Below are 10,404 nucleotides of genomic sequence, written 5' to 3'. Positions count from 1 at the left end.
ACCACCACTTGGTACTGTCAAATTGTGTGCTGATATATAAGTGAAAATAGTAACTGTGCTTCATTTGCTTAACTAAGAGAAAAACTGATTATCCTTGTATATTTATAAGACACTTGTGCTTTGTTTTTTATGAGTTATTTGTGACCTTTGGCCACTTTTCAATTGGATTGTTAACACTTTTTTGTTGATTTCCATGATTGATGCCATACAGTAGGGAAATTAGTTATTTCTTATATATGTTACAAATATTTTTTCCTTGTTTCATTGTTTACCTTTTAATTTATTTGTGGTATTTTGGGGTACACTGAATTTTTTTAATCACATGCTTTCTTATATCTATTTCATGGTATTTAAATTTTCTCCTATGTGCCCATGTGTCTTTTTGCATTTGTTTTGTTTTGTTTCTGTGGTAATGGGGTTTGAACTCAGGGCCTTGTACATGCTAGGCAAGTGCTCTACCACCTGAGCCATGTCTCCAGCTCTTTTGTTTGTAGTTTGTTTTTGAAATATGGTCCCTCTAACTCTTTTCTTAGACTAACCTCAACTCAAGATCCTCCTGCCTCTACCTCCTGAGCAGCTGAGCAGCTGTGAGCTAGTATGCCCAGTATCCATGTGTCTTTATACACTGATAGAGTTTTCAAAGTCTTCTACATTTGTTGATAACAAAAACAGTGGCAAACTTGGCTAAGTGATTCCACTCATATCTTTCATTTTCATTGTGAGCACTTGTCTGGTAAATATTCATAAACATGCAAGCCTGTAGTTTCCCCTAAGTTCATCTCCAAAGTATTGCACCAGAAATAAACAATTTTGTCAAATAATATTTAGAAATACTGGAGAACTTCCCCTTACTACCTTTAACGATTTAGCTGAGAGTAATTGAAAAATGGTGAGTGATGCTGTTTCTCTTGAATATTAATGGAATTTCCTATAGTGGTTAGTTGAGTAAGATAGTCAGTGGAATTGGTTACCTAAAAAGTTCTCCTGAAATGAAAGCAAAAACAATTTTTAATGGGAGACTCCAGACGCCAAATTTGTTTATCCTCTTAATATATAATACTGAATAATAGAAGAGATCATTTACCCCCCTTTGTTGAAAGATGATGCTAGCAAAAAATAAGAGTTACTTAGAATTTAATGAGTTGTCCAAGGTCACACAGGGAGTAAAGGATAGAGCCAGGATTCTTAGCCAAATTTACCAATTTGAACTCTAACCACAATTCCATGTTCTCTCAAAAGAATAATTCAGAAAGCAGAGAGAATATTAACCTGAGGCAACTATATTTTGAACGTACTTTTGGGGTGTTTCTGATCATCACTTATCTTGTGAGACAATAGTTTCTGTATTTAATAAAACTAGTTTGCTTATAAAACCATGAAGCATTTATGTGTGTGAACTTGCTATATTTGTATGTATCCTCACAGTGGTCAAGAAGTCACACCATGCCTTTTATGGACTCATTGTTGCTCAAAATCTCAAAAGAAATTCAGTGGTTTGGTGTTACTTATAAATGTGATTTTAAATGTGCATGTACACATATTTTAAATGCCTACATCAATAAAATTGCCTCCTTTTAACTGCAAAGATATAAAAACATTTGATTAAGAAGTTTCTGTTATTAAAAATGAAACCCACAGACTGAGCTGAACCAAAGGAATACAATTGAGATTTTATTTTTTAATAAGCAAAATTGTGCAATCTATAAATAAAAAGTAGAAATCTTCAACCCCAAAGTGTATATACCTCAGTCCAGTAAAATATTATGTATAAACTACAATTGTAGCACCTCTTATTGATTGCTCTCCATACCAGGTACCAAATGCAAGCCTTATTTGGTTTATCTCATTTTGTCCTCATCATAATCTTTTGATTTACATGCTATCAATTTCCCTCCACTTCCCAGGTGAGAGTACTAAGGCTCAGAAGTCAGGATGGATCTAGAGCTTAAAATTAGAGTTTTGCAATATTGACTGTCTAATTGCTCCCACTTACAGAGTGTTGAAATGATCTGCTGGAGTTTAAGGACCCAGCTTTGTCAATATGGCTCCAGGTTATTCCCCAGTCTATGCCATGACTCTGCTAGACAAGGCTCAAAGAAGGAATGTCACTTGGTTAAGTCTTAAAAATCAGGAGACAGGTAAGCTTTGAATTAGCAGAGAAAAAGGAGGAAGAGCCATCAAAGAAAGGGAACTAACATGTTGAGACTCATGAACATTAATATTTGACAAGTGGATTATGCATTAACTTCAAAAATGTGATACCACTGGCTTTTAAGGAGTAATGGCCTCAGACTTTCTTTTCAACTCCCCCAAAATCTCATCAGTTACCAGCTTGCCAAGAAACCACTAAGATCACCTTCTTCCCTGGGACACAGACTCCAGACAAGTTAGGACATGGGATGGTATGAATGGTTAAAGATACAGAAAACTAAATATAAAGCTAAGTCCTGTTTTGAACTTTTGAAATCAAAACAATGAGACCCTTCACATGGAATCTACAATAAATATAATCAGGAAGTGGAAATGGATATAGCATGTTACTGTCCTTCTTGATGCAATCAGGCTTATCAATTACAGCCACAGAAGCCCTGAGCACCTTGTAAAGAATTGCCAATAAAAGTACTAAAATAGGCTTTGCACAAGCTGGGAGTATCATGACATCTGTTTTCAAAATTACTCTGCTATAATTGTTGAATCTCATTATGGTTGGTAAAAATTGTATTCTTTCACCTGGGCTAAGTGCCTGTGATTTTAAATAGCAGCGCCTCAGAAATGACAGCTGGGAATCCATGCTAATTACACAGTTGTGCTGGGTTTGCTAAAAGGATAGAATTCTTACCAATGACTTTTATAACTCTGGGTGCTCATGGCTGTGGGCAGCCATGAACCTTTCATCAAAGTTGACTTAGGCCCCTGCCTAAACTGATGTAATAGCTTATGCAACAAAAAGCCCAGAAGTAGATTAGCTTCAGTGATTCAACAGCATCATTAGAGACTTGAGATCTTTCTATTTCCCTTCTTTGAGAGTTTGAACTTTGCAAAAAAGAATAAATATCTTCTTCTCAAGCCTGCTTCATCCTGAGACATGTGCCCCTCATAGTTGTGGGACGGCTGCACGTAGTAATCAATACCCCTTCCACCCTCATTTACGTCTGTCAAGGGAGAGGGAGGCTTCTCCCAGATCTCCCCTAAGACTGAGGAAGCTTCCTTCCCAGGTGCCCTCTGCAAGTCTCTTCTGGTATCTCTCCTTTGTTCAAACTGACTTAGGATTGCCCAGCCCCGAACTAATTACTGGCAAAGAGAATGACATGTTCATGATGAGTTTGGTGACCAAGTCTCTGGGGCAGAATGGACACTGGAGAGCTGACCACCTACATAGGTTCTCTGAGTCCTTCAGTCTCTCTCTCTCTCTCTCTCTCTCTCTCCTCTGTCCCCTTTCCTTTCTCTTCCCTTCTCTCCCTCCCTCTCTCTCCCTCTTCTTCTCCCTGTCTCACTCTCTTTTTCTCCTTGGAATTTGCAAAATTTGCCAAGACTGTCTTCTTAAAACTAGGCTCCAGAGTCCACAGTCTTTATTTTCACACTTGTGTCCAGCAGCACCTCCATGCTTCCCCTTTACCACCATGATCCAGTATTCACTTTGCTCATGTGCACATCTAGACTTTGTGATAACTTTGGAAACATTCATATTAAAATAACTACTTGTTGGTTGGTTATGTTGTAAAGTCATTCACAAATACAGTCCTGATTTGGGCCAAGATTCTAACTCCTTAAGGCAGTACCTCTCCAACTTTAATGTGCATACAAATAATCATGATCATATTAAAACATAGGTTCTGATACAGTACATTCTCATAAATTATTATGGTAATGTCAGCAAGGACAAGGGGACCTTCAACAGGGCATGGTGAATTGACAGCATACTAGGACAAGGGTGGGAAGAGCAAATAATCTTACTAAAGAGGTTGTGCTGCAATTTTGCACATGTTCCTACAAAAAACTGGAGGCATTGAATCTGCTCTCTGTTGTTCACAAGACTCAACCCAGCCTACTATTCTTCCTTCACAAGTTTTCAGATGTAGCAGATGACTTCAAGTATTCAAGTATTCATATTGCTTTGGCTTATTCATCCCTTGCATTTCCCAATCCTAGATCTCATATTAAGCAATGTACTGACTCAGAATATTGCAACTAGCAAGCTGTATGCTAGATCCCGTGACCAGTTTTCCACTTGGTCACTTGACTTTAATTCACTGCAGCAGTCAACTTGCTTGTTATGTTCCTGCCAAGCTCTGGAGATGACACCCATCTTCTCCTCTACTCTCTCCTGTGACATTCTCAGTCACATACATGACCTTAGCCTAAGGGACACCACAAGAGTAGGATTGGACAACAAAGCCAGAAAACACACCTCTCTTTATCACTCACATGGATCTTTTCCATTTTCCCTTACACACACACACACACACACACACACACGCGTTTGTGAAATCTACAGGGGTCTCTGTTACTTCAAAGTCCTTTGCTGGAGAGACCTCCAGAACTGTTCTAGTAAATTCCTGCTTCTACCTTTTAGACCAGTGTTAGGGAGAATGATGGACAGAGATTGATTCCACTTCTCTCCTGCAGCTCAGTGCATCTCCTCCAAAATAATTGTACCTTTTAAGCATTGCTGGAAAACATTCCTAATGATTTCTGCTTGGACACCTCTCAGACAGCCCATTCCATTTTTGAAAGGATAGCAATGTATTTGAGAAGTTTTGTATTCTTAGCTTAGGACTGGCATCACTGCATTACTTCCTTACTTTGGCCCTAGCTTTAATTTTCTTTCATTCCTCTTCCACTTGGAAATTCTTTTAAAAATTAAAGACAGCTATCACTTCCCAAATATTTCTCATTTCCCAGTGAAGCATGACTGGTTTCTTTAATGATTCCATATTACCACAATTTCCACACTTAGTTATCTTGGCAATCCTCACCTATTTCTCATTTATTGCTATCCATCTTGAAATTCCTTTCCGAGGACATTATCTAATAAAGCTTAAACATTAGGAAAAGTTGCTACAGAACACTATGCTAAATATTAATCCAGGATAAGAATCATTTGCTCATTTGCTTACTTTCTTGTTTTTCTAAATCACCAATTCATAGCACAGACTTTTATGGCATTTTTAGTTCACTAAAACATCTAGAGCCTTTTTTGGTTGCTGTTTTACAGGAACAGCTATTAAACCAGTCATTCCTCATCCCAGGAAGTAGTTGATACAGTGCAAAAACATGGTACTTAGAAGACATGTATTCAAACTGTAGCTGTTGTCCTTACCTATCTTGGAAAAGTTACTTTGTCCTTTCTGAGTTTCTATTTTTTTTAATTTTGAAAACAGTATTGTTCAGAAGACATGCCTTATCTGACTGATGAGGTTCTTTGGAAAATCAATTGAGACAATACAAGTCAAAAACTTTTATGGATTGGAAAACATGACACAAATTTTAGTAATGCCAAGTTATTATCCCATTCTTCTATAATCGAGAATCTAATTTCTGACGGTACTAAATCTGCAGTAATGCATCAAGATATTTCCTGAGTTCAGAAAGACAAATGGGATTGGTGAGTTTTGAACATAAGCTATAACCCACAGTTAATTTAATTTATTCTAAACCAATTTCAACATGATCACTCTACTTTTACATCTATTGTGATTTTTATGCTTGTGTTTCAAACAGAATCTAAGGCAAAAAGAGACAGGAATGTATGAAACATCTACATACCAATCAACAAAAATGAGCAAAAATTTGTGGTTTTATTTTTATTTTTGTGTCTTTACATATATAATAAGCAGAACGTTATGAATGAGGCAAAATCTCCCTTTTCCTCCTTTTTAGTCCTATGTACCACCCTTTCCAGAGTTAACTGCCCAACACAGAGAATCATGCATTTTCCCTGTCCATGTTTTTTAATATTACTACATAGAAATTTGTGAACAACATGTAATAGTGCTTTCAATGCTTAAAATTTTACAAATGTTATGCTATGTGAATCTTACTGTAAATTTCTCTATTTAGTCCACAGTATGTTTTAAAGATCTCTGTTGAAACATAGTTTATGTTTATTCATTCTATCCAATGTATTCAATCTATGCACAGAGCATAATGTGTTTATAAATTGCTCTGTTGTCCAATAATCGGGGTGTTTCTCAGTTGTTTTGCAATTACAAACACTTTTTTTTTTGCAGTACTGGGGTTTGAACTCAGGACCTACACCTTGAGCCACTCCACCAGTCCTTTTTTAGTGATGGGTTTTTCCGAGATAGGGTCTTGAGAACTATTTGCCTAGGCTGGCTTTGAACCGTGATTCTCCTGATCTCTACCTCCTGAGTAGCTAGGATTACAGGAGAGAGCCACCAGCGCCTGGCACGTGATCACTTTTGTAGAGCTCTTCTGGTGCTCCTGTGCTGGAATTTTTCCAAGGGTTTATCTTCCAAAGTGAAAATGTTGGGTTCCAGGCCATGCACATTTTTAGCAATAATAAATATTGTCAAATGTATATCCCAAATGCCTCAGTAAGAAATGGTACTTTCACCTCCCATCTTTCCAATCTGTGGCATTGACAGACTTTTCATGACAATGATTTAAAAGGACTTGAAATGCAACCTCATTTTAAGGTCTCAATTGGAGCTTCTTTCATACAGTTATTAGGAACGTATGTTTTTCAGTCTCCAAATTACCTGTTCCTATCTGTATTACCTGTTCCTAACAGCAAACACAGTGGCTTAAAATGACACAAACTTACTATTTTACAGTTCTGGAGATCAAAAATCCGAAACTGGGTTAAAACAAAGGTGTTGGCAGGGCTGCACTTCTTCTGGAGCTTTAGGGGAGAATATGTTCCTTTCTTTGCTGATCTGCATATTGTAGGATGTTTAGTGTTGTCTCTGGCCTCTACTCATTAAAGCTAGTAGCAAACCTCCCAGTTCTGACAACCAAAAATACCTTTAGACATTACAAATGTCCCCTGTGGGGCAAAATTGCCATCATAGAGCTTTATACTCTAAATCACACTCCCTTTTCCCCTATATTCTCACTGGAGGTTCTCAGGGATGGAAGTAGATGAACAGATAGGAAAGCTAGTCATGTGGGTAAGTTAGACGAACAGACATTAGAATTCAAATCTTGGCGAAATGAGATAAGCTGCCCAAAAATGCATAAAGGCAAATAGCAGCAACAAAAACAAAACTCCAATTTATATTCTAGATCGTCCTATATTTGAGAACGTGAATGTGAGCGCTGGGGCCATGGCCCAAGTGGTAGAGAATGTGGATAGTTCTAGTTATAGAGTAGAAATGAAAAATCTAGAAACAGAAATAGATGAACATTGTCCCACTATGTCATGTATATAATTGCAGTGAAAACTTCTTTTCCATTTTAATCTACTCTCATTTTATGTGAAAAAGAAGTCATAATTACATATGATGTGCAGTGGGCTAAAAATAGGCTCTTTCCACCTTTACCGTGAACATGAAAATTAACTCAGAAAATAATTATGATTTGAACAATTTACATATTATTATAAGATCTTTTTATAATCGCCACCCTTTTTCCTTTCAAAAAAGCACAAAACTTCCATTTGATTTATTTACCTTATTAAATTGTTGCAAAGACCCAGGACTCATGCAGCTACAAACCTTTTCATCCGTTATTTCCTTAAAACTCCAGTAGATCCAAAGGACCTAGAGTGATCTTTATTTTCTTTGTCAAGCTGATTTAATGTTTTATGATTGTAAGATGTGTGCAGATAAACTACAGCCAATGTAATTACATGCACCACTTTTTTGTCATTTCTATAAATCTCAAAGATGCAAATTGCCCCTGGCGAGAAGGGGAAGTTGGGGCTCAATTAAAGAAGCAGAGGAGACATTGTGAACAAACTTGAGCATGCCTAGAAGGAACCGAGTGCTCTAAAAAGAGAGCTGGGAGGGAGTCACAGGCCTTGGCTTATGGATAAAACCAGAAATTCCAAGTCCTCCAGGTTTCCACTCCTAAGAAATGAGGGATGAAAGGCCATGAGAGACATGGATTGTACACTTAGTTTAGCTGCATGTGCAGGCCTGTTAGAGGACTGGAGCTCACACTGCAAATCCACTCAGAAGTACCTTCTCTGAAAATCAGAAAGGCCTTCATGTTGGGGAGGGGTGAAGAGTGGGGGCACAGAAGACATCTCTGTGGAGAGCTATTTGGCTCTCTGATTCGCTAAGGGTGGAGAAGCCTTTTAGAAAATGTTGGCTCCAGGATTCAAATTTCAACATATTTTATTGGCATAAATGATAACTCTTGCAAGACCAACTTATAACATCTCTCAGAGCAATAATAATACATGTTAAATATTAATAACAACTGATTTTGTCAAGGCCTTTTGCTCAAGTTCCATTGTCTGATGGAATTACCAAAATACACAGAGACAGTTCAAATACAATGTGTTAAATATTACAAGAGGGTTACATGTAGAGGGCAGGAAGAAAAGAAACCATAATATTCTAGAGAAAGTTTAAACATCATAGAGGAAGCACAGAGGTAGTGGGAAGAGGTGGGTCTTAATAAGGGAACACAGGTCAGAATAATAATTGGAACTATAATTGCCCTTGAATGAAGTCCGCTTGATCCAGAGAGGGTGGAGAGTTGAGATGAGGGTGGAGGTGGGATGGGAGTGATATAATCAGAATTGTTCTAAAGAATAATCATTATGGCTGCAATTAGAGTATAGATTGACTAGTCAGAAGGTAGGAGACCAGATGAGAGATGATGGAGGATATGGAAGGAGTAAAATGAATTAGATGAATGGATTCTCAAGCTCTCTGCAGAGAAACATAAAGGACTTAGAATGATGTGCCTTCCAACCCCCCTTTCTGACATTTCTTGCCTGCTGAAGGTCAGGCCTCCTTCCACTGTGCTTCCCAGAGCTTCAATTATCCTCTCACCATCATTCCTCCTGCACTGAGCTTAAGCCAGAGATGAGGAGTGGGCATGGTGAGAGAGGTAAATAATGGAGTCAGAAGTCCTGGTTTAAACTTAATTCTATTATTCATAGGCTCTGAAATCTTGGGCAAATTGCTTAATTTTTCTACTGAACCTCTATTCCCATATCCACAAAAATAAGAATTTCTGTTTACCTTATACCATAAAATTTTTAGTTTGAGATTCAAATAGGATAGCACAGCAAAACTGATATAAAATAATCAAAATTGTGTCTTGCTAATATTACTTCCATGTCTACCTCTTACCTCCCTTCAAGTCCCTCCACATATGTTCACATGTACACAGATACATTGCATGGAAGATAACTGCTTAATATAAAAGAAAATGATGTGAACTGAAAGTCTTTACTTTCTGCCTCACTAGATGTATGACTATGGGCAAGTCATAGTCCCTTTGAGCCTTGATTTAATAATAGCTAACAACTCGTATGAAGAATTAAAATCATTTTCTAAATACAGTAAGATAGTTTTAACTGTTTTGCATGTCTTATTTGATCCACACAACAATTCCATAGTATAGGTACTGTTATTATTCTCATTTTATGAAGGAGGACATTGGAGCACAGAGAAAGTAAGTAGCATGCTCAAGCCTACACGGCGAGGAAGTGAGGAAACTGGGTTTCTATTCCAGGTGGTCTGATTCTAAACCCACCTCTAACTGTTTTGCTTCCCTTCCAGCTATGAGCATTATTTGCACATGGGCATTTTATTCTTGTTAAAGAATAGATTATTTATATTCTTCATTTTCATCTTTAGCTCTCTTTGATAATTTGAAAGCATTTAGATTTATCTCATTAATTTCCTTAGCATAATCTCATCAGTATCTCAAGGGTAGGCAAACTCTACAAAGACATTCTATGAGTCATCCCTTCTTATTTCAAATTACTTGATGCTTGGTGATTTAACAATTTCTCTAGAGAGCCTAGTTCTTCATTTCATATCCTAGTAATTCTTTGAATTAAACATTTCTGGATCCATCCTCCCAATTTCCTTTATCTCTTGTTTGTAGTCACCAGTTTGATTTGATCCTTCCAACATGCTCTTAAATATAATCACACATGAGCAGCCCTTCATCCTGGTAACCCACATCATTTCTCAATCCCTGCTCTATTATCAAAAGGTAAATAGAAGAAGCAAACTTACACTTAATGAATATTTCAGTCAATGAATATTTGTATTTTTCATTTGCAATATCTGGAGACATTTTTAGTTATCACTACTGTAGGATGTAGGAGAGGATGTTATGGCATTTAGTGGATAGAGGCCAGAGACGTTACTAAACATCATAACAACACACAGAACAGCTCTGTCGTCCTCCTAACTCCACACACCCAATAGACTCCATATGAAAAAATGTATTATCCAGGGTAAAATGTCA

Source organism: Castor canadensis, chromosome X (genome assembly GCF_047511655.1).
Source record: "Castor canadensis chromosome X, mCasCan1.hap1v2, whole genome shotgun sequence".
NCBI lineage: Eukaryota > Metazoa > Chordata > Mammalia > Rodentia > Castoridae > Castor > Castor canadensis.
The sequence above is the reverse complement of the archived record's forward strand: the minus strand, read 5'-3'. Positions refer to the sequence as shown.